We start from the raw sequence: 15,994 nt of genomic DNA, 5'->3' as shown, positions 1-15,994 counted from the left end.
GAATGCTGTTTAAATGCTAGAGAGGATGTGGAGTAGGGGAACTCTCCTCCACTGCAGGTGGGAATGCAAGCTTGTACAACCACTTTGGAAATCAATATGGCACTTTCTTAGAAAATTGGAAATCAATCTCCCCCAAGATCCAGCTATACCACTCTTGGACATATACCCAAGAAATGCTCAATCATACCACAAGAGTACTTGCTCAGCTATGTTCATATCAGCATTGTTTGTAATAGCCAGAACCTGGAAACAACCTAGATGCCCTTCAACTGAAGAATGGATAAATAAAATGTGGTACATATACACAATGGAATAAATACTACTCAGCAGAGAAAAACAATGACATCATGAGGTTTGCAGGCAAATGGATGGATCTAGAAAAAAAAATCATCCTGAGTGAGGTAACCCAGACTCAGAAAGACAACATGGTATGTACTCACTCATAGGAGGATACTAGATGTAAAACAAAGATGACTAGACTGCTACTCACAACTCCAGGGAGGTTACCTGGAAAACAGGACCCCAAGAAAGACACAGGTATCCCCCAATGACACAGAAATGGATGAGATCTACATGAACAACCTGGATGTGAGTGGGGGTAATGAAGGGCAAGGGTCGAGGGAAAGAGAGCTTAGGGGAGCGGGAGATCCCAGCTGGATCAAGAACAGAGAGGGAGAACAAGGAATAAGAGATCATGATAAATGAAGACCACATGAGAATAGGAAAGAAGCAAAGTGCTAGAGAGGTCCCCAGAAATCCACAAAGATACCCCCACAATAGACTTCTGGCAATGGTCTAGAGACAGCCCAAACTGACCTACTCTGGTGATGGGATGGCCAAACACCCTAATTGTTGTGCTAGAAACCCCATCCAATGACTGAGGGAACCGGATGCAGAGATCCACGGCCAGGCCCCAGGTGGAGCTCCAGGAGTCCAATTAGCGAGAAAGAGGAGGGTTTGTAGGAGCGAGAATTGTTGAGACCAAGATTGGAAAAAGCACAGGGACAAATAGCCAAATGAATGGAAACACATGAACTATGAACCAATAGCTGAGGAGCCCCCAACTTGATCAGGCCCTCTGAATAGGTGAGACAGTTGATTAGCTTGATCTGTTTGGGAGGCATCCAGGCAGTGGGACCAGGTCCTGTCCTCAGTGCATGAGTTGGCTGTTTGAAACCTGGGGCTTATACAGAGACACTTGGCTCAGCCTGGGAGGAGGGGACTGGACCTGCCTGGACTGAATCTACCAGGTTGAACTCAATCAATCCTCAGAGGAGTCTTTGCCCTGGAGGAGATGGGAATAGGGGTGGGTTGGGGGAAGGTGGGGGGGGAGGGGGAGAACAAGGAAACCTGTGGCTGATATGTAAAATTAAATTAAATTATAAAATAAAATAAAAAGAATGCTGTTTAAAAGGCAAAGTCATTGGATCAGAATTTTGCATTGAGGATGAATAAAATGTTCTGTTTTCTTTTTGAACTAGAAGGAGATCAAAATAAACCTGAGGCCTGATGGCAAAGCCAAGCATGCAAAGAAATAGTCCTGGTGATTCTCACTCTTCAAAGTGGGACCTGGCTTAGATGCCCTGCAGGAAGTATGTAGGGGACAAATAGGACAGGCATTACTTTGACCATTCTGTTCTCTTCCCGGGAAGTGTTCTCTCAGTGTATGCCTTTGTTAGCAAAAAAAAAATTTTCTGAAACTATATTGCACCTAAATCTGAATTCAATTTCAGTAATCTAAGTCAGCAAATAATATAAGCGTGCACATGCGCAGGCGCACGCGTGCACACACACACAGACAGACACACAGACACAGACAGACACAAAGACACATACACATAGATAGACACACACAGACACACAGACAGACAAACACACACAGAGACAGACAGACACACAGACAAACAGACACACAGACACACACACACAGATAGACACACACACACAGACACACACAGACACACAGACAGACAAACACTCAGTCATTCATGTATGTACATACACACACAATTTTGTCCAAATTCACTACTTTGTAGACAAAAACTATTTGCTTACTAGATTTAATCAGGTCAAAAAGTTTAAATTATTTACAATTCTTAATATATATGCCAAATGTACTTGACATTTTAGAATATCAGGAGGACTATCTTAAGTTAATGTAGATTGAGACACTCACTTTACCAAAGTATAGAAATGCCTGAGACACTGTGTGTTTTGCTCACTGAAATAATACAAATTATGATATAGGTACATTCGATTTATTTGCTACAAAATGGAGAAACCAATAAAGCTTGCCTATCGGTATATTGGTAGAAATGATTGAAGAAAAGAGGACATTTTAAATTGTGAAGTTTCACTAAATTCATATTCTGTAGTTTTTAGAGATTAATTTTTGTGTAAAATGAGAAATACAGCATTAAATAAGATAACATCTCAGAAAAAATTATATTGTCATACACGCCTAGATTAGAAGCATATAGAAGTTATAGAAGCATTGAATGTCACCACTATGAGCAACTGGTACCTTAAACTATGTAAAAGAACCCCAGTTTTACTTCGAAAGTTTTTGAAACATAACTACACGTAAGCCAAAACCAAAGGTCTCTAGCTACTTGAGTGGGAGTGGATCTGAAAACATGGGGGAGTGGCAGCCATAGGAACCTGCCACTAGCCTTCGGGAAACCAGAAAGTTGCAGAGACCCTGGGAAACTGCCCTCACTGATCTTGGCATCTTCATCAAGTGTGTGACCTATGAAGGGGCTGCCCTCCGAGGCCCAGGCCTGTGCCCATTGGGCCAAAGGCAGCAATAGCTCTGGATTATTTTTTGCCTCTTGTTTTTCATTGGCATCCTCTAAAAGGAATCTCCTGGCAAGGCGTTCTTGGGACTGAAATTTTAAAAGTCTGGTATCTGGAATCAAAGAGAAAACAGATAAAACGAAGATAGCTGTTGGTTGAAGCGAACAAGTGATCCAATAAGCAAAAAGACCTTCAGTGCCACCCAGCTACTGGCACAGCAGAGTACTTGCCGTAGCTGTATGCCCTCTGATGCTGAGATGAAGCCCCTCCACCAACCTCGCCACTGTCCCAGAAACCCTCTCCTCAGTATGATACCTTCTGCTTTGTAGGGATAACCACCACACTGCCATGATGATCATTTCTAGCAGTTCTTTATACTTTTAACAACCTCTGTTTAAATTATGTTTTTACCTTTTGTCACTGAGATAAATGAAATCACTTGGTTTATATTTTGTATCTTATTTCTTGATACTAATATTAGGTTTTGTGAGAGTCTTCCATGCATTCATTCATAACTACAATTGATACATTTCTTAGTTATGTAGTATTACATTTTAGAATATGTTATAATTCATCCCTTTCCCTATAGATGGTTTTTGAATGGTCACATTTTGGTGCAGTGGTAATGCCTCTATACATGCTCATGAATGGTTGTTCTACACACACACACACACACACACACACACACACACACACACACACTCAACTATGCACCATCAAACTCTTTTTGAAGTAGTTATACCTATTCATTTGCCAACAAGCAGAATAAGAGATTCCGTTTATTCCACATTTTCAGAAAACAAAATAGAACAAAACAATAGTTTAAGATTTTGGCCAATCATCTAGTAGTAGAATGTAACCCAGTTATGGGTTTAATTTGCATTACTTGGTTGCTAAAGATTATAAGACCAGTCTGTGGAATAATGAGCAAAAGACCCCAGTATATACTTCTGAAAAAGAAATCCAGATGTGTTCTTTTTTCAGCCTAGGCTTTTCCTGCTTTGCATCATTGTGGACTCTATGTTCATCATCAGAACGACTCTCTACCCTCTGTGTGGCTGGTTATTATTGTCCTTGCATTTTCAAATCTCTCTGGAAGGCCATTCACAGCCAGTGTTCCTAATTTTGTTCCTCCCTGTTTTCATTATCAAGACAACTAGCTGTTTGCTTGATGGCATCATAATTTTCATGCTTACCTGCTTGTTGATTCTCTTCCTCTGTTTTGTTAAAGTTTAAGCACCACAAAGGCAGGAGTCTGCCTGTCTAGTGCTTGGCCATCTCTCATTCTGATTGACATATAGTGGAAGCCCAGTAACCCTTGTCTAGTGTTCAGGTTGAAGAGGTCCTCTAACTAAGGGAGATAGGAATAGCACTTGCCTGTTTGGAAACAGCAAACTGGCAAAATGTCAGAAGCCAAAGAGAAGAGAAAGTTGTTAATTGCAAGAAAGGAATACAAATTTCTTCTTTTATCCAGACAGTGTTAATGACAACTATTTAAATACACACATGTTCTTTTTCTGGGGAAATGTTGGGAAAAACATCGAAATAGCATGCTGAGAATTTTAAAGGAGTCTGGTATTGGGAAATCAAGGCCGTTCTGCTGTGGGTTTCCTCATCAGATGATGTTGGATATGTTCATCTAGAGCAGTGGTTCTCACTCAACCTTCCTAATGCTGCAACCTTTGAATACAGTTCCCCATGTTGTGCTGACCCCCAACCATAAAAATTATTTTCATTGCTACTTCATAACTGTAATCTTGCTACTGTTTTGAACTGTAATATAAATGTCTGATATGCAAGATATTTGATACATGACCCCTATGAATGGGTTGTTTGACTCCCAAAGGGGTCGTGACCCACAGGTTGAGAACCCCTGATTTAAAGGGAGCCCAAAGGTGCATGGGTTGTGAACAAGGGGTTCTCTTCCCTGGTGTTGTTGGTCTGAGTAGTACTAAGTTGGGTTTAGGACCCCTGCTTGTGATAGCAGTACAGAATTTATTGTGTACCCTGTAATGATGATTACTCAAATCTCTCCTTCTTGTCAGTTAGGAGAAGGTACACATAATGAAAACAACAGGCAGGTGTGCTTTGACTGTGAAACCATGCTGGAGACAATGCTCTGATGATTCTACTTAATGGAAAAAGGGGAGATAAAACAAACCAAATGTACTTACCATTATGATACAATTTAATGTTTCTCTTTAGTGAGAGAGGGGAACATGATGCTCTGTGTTTACCAACCTGTGACATGGGCACCAATGTTCTCTTATTTCACAGATCAGAGACTCTGCATTTCTCTGATTCTATATCACCAGAAAATATTCATTATATGCTTTTAAAAATCCCACTATTGTTTGCTATCTCCCTCTCCTTCAAATCCTGTTTCCTCTTCTGTTTCGTGTTACTCTTCCTGTTCCTTTTGGAGACAAAGTCTCATTTATTCTAGGCTGGCCTCACACTTGATGTGCAGCAAGGGTTACCACAACCCTCTGATCTCTGCATTCACTGCCCAGTGCTGGGATTACAGGCACGTGCTGCTACGCCCAGTTTATCCAGTGCTAGGGATCAAACCCAGGACTTAATGTATGCTACATGAACACATCGCCAACCCAGATACACCCCCAATTCTCGAGCCCTGGGACTTGCTTTTCGATGCCATTTTTCCTTACCAAAGAAAAAAAAAAAAGTTGAGCTTCAAGAAAAAAAATTAAATTTCCCTCTATGATGAAGATACTCCAAGTTTCATAACTAAAACTTGCTAACAGACCATATCTTTAAAAATCCAGTGGTATGGCGCCATCTGTTCCCGAGTTGTTGATGTTTTAAAGGCCAAGACAGTAACTTCAAATGATTCAAAGTTTATGTGTACTTGGCAGCCATGGTTCTCTTTTTAACAAAGTCAGACACGAAGCATCAAAAGATAGAATAAGGACTCCACCCCAGAGCAGTGATTTTGGAACTGGTGGCAAAAAAAAAAAAAAAAAAAAAAAAAAAAAAAAAAAAAAAAAAAAAAAAAAAAAAAAAAAAAAAAAACCAACCCCATTCTCTAACTAGTTAAATGTGATTAATCATTTATCCAATCAATGTTTATCGTCTACTAGGTGCCTAGAATTGTTGGGGCCATAATAATGAATAAAACACAATTTCTACTTTCATGGACTTGTAGAAGAGCCAGTCAACCCAACGCACAGATTCATATGTACACTCATATACTGTAAAACAATGTAACAGAGCCCGGGAAGTCACAAGGCTCTGGGGACAAATATGGTGGCATGGCCAGAGAGGGACAGTTTTGGAAACGTTATGAGATAGAATGGAAGATATATTTTAATCCAGGTGGATTAATCTTGATGAAGGGACATTTCAGCTGAGGCCTCAGAGAAGAAAGGGAACAGATGCAGCCGTGTGGTTCATGGGGCAAAAAGACATCGAAGCAGTGGCCGATGTTTGTTTGGGTGGCTTGGTGGGACTTCGTTGGAAACTATTGGAATGAAAACAGAGGACCCTGGTTGTACGGGAGAAAGCTCCGAGGCTTGCTCCATGTTTCTGGGTCATGAAGTCTGGCTCATCAGAATAGAAGGCCAGCTCAGGAGACACTGTGCCAAGAGTGCAGCCTGTGCCTTGGGCTGTATCTCCTGGGGACACTGAGATACAGGACAAATCCTGATGTACGTGTAAGCAGACGGAAGGGACCACTCAACATTTGAAGTTGGCAGGATAAAATTGAACCATCTGGTACTTGACCAGCAGATATTAATTATTGATGTCCATTCCTTCCCCGTTTCTTCTCTCAGGCTGCACTCCAGTCTTCGGATGGCAGCACATCGTGTGTGTGTCTGAGGCGTCCCCACAGATCGGCTCACATCCGACTCTTACCTCAGTCCTTCCTCATCCGTGAGGAGTGCACTTACATTTAATGCTTATAAGCTGTCTTTCACTTTCTGCAAATAAGTTTGGATTAAACATGTTCCAGATTTCATAGTCATGTCCCTCTGCCCTGAATTCTGAGAATTCTCCCCCATCCTTCTCGCTCTCAAGCCTGGTAAATCATGCCCTTGGCTGTTGGGGCAAAAGTCCTCATGTTTTCTTGATAACACTTACTTACCTATGGTGGCTGATAAGCCAGGCATAAATTATAGTACTTGATGCAATTTAAAGTATTTTGTCCATAACAGTGAGAAGTCGGTGGCTCCAGAGATTGGCTACCCCCTACCACAGGCTCAGGACTGAGACTCGAAAGCGGCTCTCTGCTGGTGAAGTCTCAATCCACAATGGCCAGTGCAGACAGAGCTGCCCTCTCCTGTGGATTCCATGCCTGAGCCTGACCCCCCGACACCGGCACTTTCCAGCTTGTGAGTGTCCTCGTCCCTTGCTCTCCCTGGCTCTGTACAACTTCCTCCCAGGGCTGTGTCTGACTCTGATGCTGGTACAAGTTAAATTGGGGCTCGTGACGTGTGGCTATTCTCTGTCCTCAGGTTCCCAAGGTAGCTCTGCTGTAAACCAGATGTCTCTGAAGTCAGAGGCTGGGCACTGGACTCTGAGCCAGGAGATGAAGTTCCTCCCCATTGCTCCATGTACCTGAGGAATCCGTTTTTCAGAACCTACAGCTAGACTTGAGGCTTTGGAGGGCTGTGTGCTTGTCCGGAGGGTGGGACTGCCAGAGACATCTGGCTTGTCTTTAGGATGGGACTTCTGCTCCTCCACCACCAACGCCAGCAGTGGGAAGCTATGAGCCCTGAGCTTTGTTGGACTTGGATTCGTTCAGTACATCACCTATTTTTCCTTTCCCTCCTCCTCCCTCTCCTCCTCCCCTTCTCCTCTCCTCCCCTTCCTCTTTCTCCTCATTCTTCTCTAAGGTTCTACCATATCCTTTGTGAGTTTCCGAAGCCCTTCCTCTCTCTGTGTCCTTGGAATGGAGTCTGCTGCTCATCCCTACACCAGCTCTTCTCTGTAGCTGGGTCACATGGAGGCAGCTTTTACATGAAAGATAACAGCTTTGATGGTGGAGGCCTGGAAGTTTGAGAAGTAAGCGTTCGTCCAAGGCTTCTAGGAATATGGAAATTTAAAAACTAGACTATCATTTTTCTATTTGACAGTTAAAAAATGGTAAAGTAACTATGGGTTGGCGATTGCTGCACTTCTGGACTTTAGCTCTCTCTTCCCATAAAGCTGTTATGGTGTGTTTTCATCTTATCCCATCGGTTCTCTGTATAAGTCTTTTATGTCCAGACCTGGAAGAATTTGCTCATTTCACCAGATATTGGAGTCTCTGTACTCTCTGTTTTATATAAATGTAGTATTTCATAACTGCTCTTCAATCTATAGGCACAATCCAGCAAATGTAAAGAAGGGCCACCAAGAAGAGTCTGTCAGGGCTTAGAAAAAGCTTAAAAGTAAGGTGAGCTGATAGTTAAGACAAAATAATGTTGTCTGCGCCAAGTTGATCAAAGATGTTTGAGGGCCAGAGAGATCGCTCAGCTGTTAAGAGTAGGTACTGCTTGCAGAGGACTTGAGTTCAGTTCCCAACAGCTGCCTCAGATGGCTCACAGATGCCTGTAGCTCCACCTTCAGGGGGATGTGGCATCTTTGATCTCAGTGAGCACCTGTCCTCACATGCACATCTCCCCCGCCACACACATGTAATTAAAAACAAAATAAATCTTACTAAAAAGATGTTTGAATGAAGCAGACCACCTTACTTAAAAATCGTAGGCAGAGACTTGTTAAAAATTGAAAAGTAAACAGAGCTTCTTCTCTATAAATAAAAATAAAAACTGTAGTATTAGTGGCTAAACCCAGGATTTCACACAAACTAATACTCTATCATTGATCTATACCCCAGCGGTATAGATGTAACCAACCGTCTTATTAAATAAGAAACACAGAACCAATGTAAAAGAGAAAGCCAAGAGGTCAGAGCTCAGAGCTAAAATCTCACCCTTCCTCCTGCGGTGGTCCTAGCTCTCCAAAAGAGACCTATTTCCTGTGTGTATATCTTTTTATAATCTTTCTGTTCTGCCTTCTCATTGGTTGTAAACCCAAACATGTGACTGCCTAGTCACTGCCTGTAAGTACAGCCCTCTAGGTCTTAAAGGTGTATGCCTCCAATGCTGGCTGTATCCCTGAACACACAGAGATCTATGGGATTAAAGGCATGCGCCGCTGCCGCCGCTGCCGCCGCTGCCGCCGCCACCTATGGCTTTAATAGCTCTGACCCCCGGGCAACTTTATTTATTAACATACAATTAAAATCACATTTCAGTACAAATAGAATACCACCATACAGCCCTCAATACTTTTAGTTAATAATGATATCTTCTTAAAGTACAGTAATAAACATGATGCACACACAATGACAAATTATTGAGTGAAGGGTGTCTCTCTTTCCCACATGCCATTTTTTAAAATAGAAAGTTGCCATATCTCAATAGAGAGCTTCCTTTCTAAAGACTGCTTGATTTTTTTCAAGTTCATAACAAATTCTTTTCTAGCTATTTAAAGAGCTCAGCCACATAGGCCCTCACATTGGTTCAGGGGTCAGAATAGCAGAGATTAAAGAATTCTCTGTGGTTTTTTTTTTTCCTTTCCTCTATTCACTCGGAATGAAATGCAGCCTCCTTTATATATCATATTATATTTCATTTTTCTGTACAATCACTTTCACTTTCTAGAGCAATGGACCATTATCTCTGAATGAGTGAAACTAAACAAAGCCTCCCTGATTTTGAGTGATGTGATGGATAGTGTTCCTCCTCCTTGTTTCTTTTTCTGTCAGTACTGATGGATTTGGTTGATGTACCCAATTCACACACAGATCTCCTTCGAAATGCTGCTTGAGTTCCCATTCTGTATGACTCTAGGACTCAGTTCAGGTTCACTATGTGTCTGCTCATGCTTCCTCAACCTAAAATTGCCCCACGTGATGAATGGCATTGAATGTATGCATATACATACACGCATAAATTCATAGATGCACATATGATTCTTGACCTGTGATTTCTAATATAATAGCAAATAACTACACATGGCCTTTTGCATTAATGAAAATTAAGTAAGATTAGAAATTCAGTTTCTTAGTCACACACACACACATCAATGGCAAGAATGAATATTTCCCATCACTCCTCTGCCACAGTGGACTCTGTCCTCTTAAATTACCAGCCAGAGCGAATTCATCCCCACCCCCATCTTCGCTTTTTTCCTGTCAAGTATTTTATCACAGCAACAAGAGAAGCAGCTAACACAGAAAATTGATGATGACAACATGATGTCATTGCTTCAAAGTGTGAAATATGAACATGTCTGCCTTCAGAATTGTTTTATCGGAGACGTGTGGAAAATGTAGAGCCAAGGGCTAGAGAAGCCCTGGAAATGTGCTCTGAGGTTTCAGAGGGGAACAAGGGCTCTTTGGAAGTAAGGCTGGAAAGCCATTCACATTGTGTTCTGGCAAGAGTCGACCTTCTTTTCTGTCCGGGTCCTGGCAATTAAGTGAAGCTGAGTTAGAAAAGGAATGGACCAGTATGTTTCAATTCGAAGACTAAAGATAGAGTAGAAAGATGAGAAGTTTCAGACTGGCAAAGAAGGCAGTACAAAGGAGTTTAAAGTTGCAGACAAAGTAGCTGCAGATAAAGCTTGATACAAATACATTGTGCTGTTAAATAAATCAGCGCAATTAAAGAGAAACTCGTCACTCCTCACTAGGACAACAGGAAAGGTGCTTTGATAGAGAGACCTCTCCAGCAAGGGCTGGAGTGTTCCTGGAAAGACAGTGTACTGTATTCAAGGAAGTCTACATAAGGGTGTATTTTTTTCAGATTCAGATAAGGAGGTTATAGAAAGCTGCTATGAAGGGGTGGGCTTCATGTTGAGCTGGCAGCAGAATTTGACATTTTTCATGCGATGCTGATTTCCAAGCATGCAACATGAAAGAATTATGGGGTTGGTGGAGACTCGCGCTCCAGTATTCTAAAAAGCCATGCAGGTGCAGACATGGACCTCCCGAGTCAGCATTGTGTGTGGCATTGTGAAGGTGAAGTCTCAGATGCAGTGAAACCCTCCAGATGTGGTAGATATTAGCAATGCGTGAAGTCTGCTGAAGAGGCTGTAGGTACTGAGTGCTGCTGGCCCAGGAGTGAGCCCACATGTCAGCAGATGGCAGAGCCGGAGGGAAGCACTTAAATTCAAAGTCCACGGGCACACCAAGTGATGTCACCGCAGGCCCTGGTTACTGAACATGGAGCTCCAGGGTTTGGTGTTTGCTCTGATGGATTTTGGCCCTGCTGTGGTGTGGCGTTTCCTAGTGATGTCCACATTCTTCCCTTTGGGACTAGGGTTGCTTTCTGTGTACTCTTGTCTACTGGAAATAGGAAACCTGACTTTTGGTTTTACAGGGGCTCATAGTGAAGAGATTCCCCCGAGTCTCAAGAATCTTTAGAGTTTGGAACAAACGAAACTATTAGACTATGGGGACCTTTGAGGACAGACTGAACGCTTTGCTGTATGAGATGCCCAGGGGCCTATAGAAAACAGGAGGGGGACGCCATTGTTTGAATGTGAAATGACCCCAGTAGGCTGAACATTTGGTCCCCAGTTGGTGGCTCTTGTCTGGGAGGTTGTAGACCCTGTTGGACATGGATTTGGATATCAGGCACAGGGCTATTGCCCTATCCTTGTTTTGTCCAAGCTATCTGCTTCCTGACTTTCATGGTGAGATAGCCAATTCCCTAATCCCCTTTCTGTCACAGTAGCTTCCTGCTACCATGCCTTCCTGGCTGTGACACTGTGCCATCTCAGACCATGAGCCAAAGTAATTCCTTCTCCTCTTAGTCCCTTCTTTCGGATGTTTTATCACCACAATGAGAAAAGCAGCCGATGCAGTTACTCTCAGGCGCAGATGCATAGATACATGGGTAAGAGACAAAGACATTTCTATATTTCCACTATTATTCTGAATTTTGGGCAATTAATAAAGTATAATGAGTTCAGCTATTAGTAGAACACATACAGTAATGAAATAGAATAAATAAAATGAATGCTGGGGCAGAGAGGGATGATAATAGAACTCTGACAGATTTAAAGGTGCATCTACTCTTAATGTTCCTTACAGAGTTCATTAACAATTTCTGAAAGACAGTAATTTCATCCTGTGTTATCTTATACGGCTTTCGAGGGTAAATGTCTATTTTTTTAATGGAGATAAATAGGTAGTTTATGATAACATATAGACACCACGTTTTACAGTTTAAAAAGTCCCTTTTATGTCCATTGCTTATTCGCCTTCACAGAAACTGTATGAGAAAGTGACTGTTTCTTTTGCCAGGTAGATGCACACACAGTGGCTTATAATAACCGGGCAATTTCCAAAGTACACACACAGCTAAGAAGCGACAGGGCCGGGAACAGAGCTCAGAGATACAACCTTCCAATGAATCCAGCTAGTGTGTAATTCCGTCTGTGTTTTCTGTGGGTAATAAATTTATGGTTCTGAATTAAAGCTGCTCTTCTGTGGGGAAATCAGGAACTTTCTAATACGGAGAGGATGGCTTTTATATTCATTGTTCCTGGAAATGTACCTTGAAGTGTTAGTGATGACCTGAAAGGCTTAAAAAGAATTCTGTATCAATTGTCTGGAGGAGTGGTAAAGTCCATTCCTGTCCTACCGGTTCACACTACATAATTTTATGTTAAGTGTGTGAGACATTCCCTTTTTAGAGTGGCTCCGCTTGACCTGACTTGATCAAATCCAGTCACAGAACTACCTTTATGTGTGCATCTTGAACAGAATACCGTAGGAAGCCTTTCCTTGATGAGAGTGATCCAAAACTTGATGGCATGGCACACATGAAGTCAAATAGCCACAAAGAAGCTTGGGGATTTGGAGTACTTGGGAAGCAAGACATCTAATTCATTCTTGGGCTTTTGTGGGTCCAGTTCTTAGGAAGCTCTTTTTATGGATGTGGCAACAACAGGCATTCATCAGGAAAGTTGTATCTGCTATACATCGTTCTGGATTACTCACCTTTTAGACTTTTCTGACTTGGGATAAAGCAAATGTGGCCCAGGTTGCATGATGGGAAACCCTTAGAGTGATCTGTTTACTATGTAGGATTATGAGAAAGAAATACAAAGTGATCATGAGAAAGTCAAAACAGTGTAAAAACATTCCAAGTTTCACATAGCTAATATAGAATAACAACTCTGCTTTAGAGGAAATAAGAAAACAGTTTATTTTAAGTCAAATATGAGTTACTGTGACTTGGGAATGTAATGACATGTTCAACTGTAGAAGAGATGACGTAAACTTTTATAGGCAAAGAGCAAAGAAAGCCATAAATCAAAATTTCGACAAATACATTGGTGAGCACATTGGGTAGGCTGGCTAGAACAAAGTGGCCAGTCGTTCCTACAGGCTTCACGAGTTATTTTATATCATTCTTAACTTTAGAGTTGGTGAAGGATGAAGGTTTTCTAAGCTTAATGACTTCTGAGGGGTTCACCCAGTATTGTGAAAAAATTAGTCCTATGGGACCACACATGCTGGTGCACACATGTAATCCTAGCATTTGAGAGGCTGAAGCAGTAGGATCATGAGTTTAAAAACACTCTGGGGAACCACCACCACCACCACCACCACAACAACAACAACAACAACAACCCTGTCTCAAAACCAAGCGAGAAAGCAAGCAACAATCAAAGCAGATAGTTAGACTGTATTCAGAGGTTGAGAGTGAATGGCTGTTTTCTCAGGGACTCATGATAGCACAGAATGGTTTTGATTCTTAAGCTACAACATTCCAGACCTGCACACTCACGATGTTTCAGTCAGCCAAGGTTTTTCCAGAGAACTACAGCTTCACAGTGTAAAGAAAAAACTAAAGGAGACCATCAGTCATTTTTAAAATCCTCCAAATTAAGAACTGTTCAATGACTTGAATTTAGGTTTTTAGCTTGATCTGTTCTTTACATATTGTGCTGGCTGGTTTTGTGTGTCAACTTGACACAGCTAGAGTCCTCAGAGAGGAAGGAGCCTCAGCTGAGGGAAAGCCTCCACGAGATCCAGCTGTAAGGCATTTTCTTCATTATGATTGATGGGGGAGGGCCCAGCCCATGGCGGGTGGTGCTGTCCCTGGGCTGGTGGTCCTGGGATCTATAAGAAAGCAGGCTGAGCAAACCATGAGGAGCATGGCCTCTGCATCAGCTCCTGCCTCCAGGTTCCTGCCCTGTTTGAGTTCCTGTCCTGACTTCTTTCAGTGATGGACAGTGATGCTGAAGTGTAAGCCAGATAAACCCTTTCCTCCCCAGCTTGCTTTTGGTCATGGTGTTTCATCACATCAGTGGAATCCTTGACTATGGCACATGTCAAGTTCAAAGAACATGGAACAACTGAATTTTGATGATCAGAAGAGCATGCTGGGCCAACCTAAAGGATGCCATATATGACCATATGATTATTATGATTATCTATTGCTATACTTTGCTGTAACGAGAAGGAAATGACAATGGCCAAGTACATTCAGACTTTGGGCGGGACTGTGAAATATTCCCTGGGAAGTTTTAATTTTAAGTTAGTAGATTGACAAAAATAGTCTTAAGCTGGAATAAAATGACTTAGAATTTAATACCAGTAGGGATGCCCAGGAGACCAACTATTTCATGAATGCGATTTTTGGCAATATAATTTATATGCTTAATATAATTCTAATACTAATCTAGACTAACTTTTCTTTTGAAGTCATGAAACTGTTTCTAAAATTGACTGGCAGAATAAATGGATAAGAATGTTCCGGAATATTTTGAGAAAGAATTTTGTGTGGGAACTTTCACTATCAAATATTAAAACATATACATTTATAATAATCCACCATAGTACTGAGAAGAAAACAAATCATATTAAAGAGCAGAGAGGCAAGAAACATAATAAAAATGAAATGTATGTCAAGGAAAAGATGATATCTGAAGTTAATAGTGAATGCCCTGATTAGTTAATGAATGAAACAGAGTATAATGGCATCTTACTTATATCTTCCAAGATGGAAATTTAGCTGTTTTCCATGATTAGGAATTTTCCATCTCTCCCTCCTCTGGAGTCACTGGTAACCACCATTCTACTCTCCAATTTTATGAGTTTGAGTATTTTAAATTCCCATGTAAAGGAAATTATGTGGTTTTTGTCATTCTGAATGGTTTTATTTTGCTTAGCATAATATCTTATACATACTTCAAATGTTGCACATTGAAACATTTTCTTAATTTTCAAGGAGGAATATTCCATTGTGTGTATATACCACATTGTGTTAACCCACTTGTCCTCTGTCAGACATACAGGTTGTTTCTACATCTTGGATATTGTGAATAATGGCAGCTGTGACCACTGGCATGCTATTATGCCTTTGAGCCCCTGATTTCAATTCTTTAGGGGAATGACCCAGGAGTGGAGTTGCTAGCTTGACTATGACATAGGTGCATACAACACAGCCTTGCTAATAATACTCTCATCTTTCCATAGGTTGCTGGTCTTCAATGTAACAAGGCTAATCATACTTGGATATATATCAGGATGGATATTTCCTTCTATCATGGTATACTTTTCATCTTAGAGATTGTCCAATATCAACAGATAAGAAATAAAAGAAAATACAATCTCTGCTAGATTCCTTAAACTCAAAGAACCAGCTAAAAAGCCCCATCTTGCATATCTATACCAGTCAGAACTAGTCACACAATGCTGTGATAACAAGCACCTCTTAATAACTTAAAATAGAGTTTTTTTGTTTAGTCCCTCCCACATATCAGAGATCGGCTAGCAGAAATGGCTTCCTCATTAGTCATTCACATAATGGGACCACTGGGGGCTTTTTCTCCTCCAATGCAAAGGGGAAAAATTAAATAGAATATTTAGCACCAGTAAATAAATAATTTTTGTAATGGTATGCACTGTTTTCTTCCGGTTCTTTCTTGGCATAGGTGTGTATTTCACTTGGATGACCAGTGGAGGAAGAACTTCTTGGTTGCTAACAAATTAGGTGTACCACACATCTAATATTTCTGCACCCTTACAAAGAATTCTAGTCACTCAAACCATGTGGGTTAAAGAGGTCATCTTTTGAAAGTTTTGTAGTGTTTTTCTAAACTCACAGTCTGCTTGAAAATGAAACATTGTTTTGATCAAGTTCAATGATCATGGAGTCCATGTTTATAG

This window comes from Peromyscus leucopus, chromosome 18 (genome assembly GCF_004664715.2).
Source record: "Peromyscus leucopus breed LL Stock chromosome 18, UCI_PerLeu_2.1, whole genome shotgun sequence".
Classification (NCBI taxonomy): Eukaryota; Metazoa; Chordata; class Mammalia; order Rodentia; family Cricetidae; genus Peromyscus; species Peromyscus leucopus.
Note: the sequence above shows the minus strand (reverse complement) of the source record.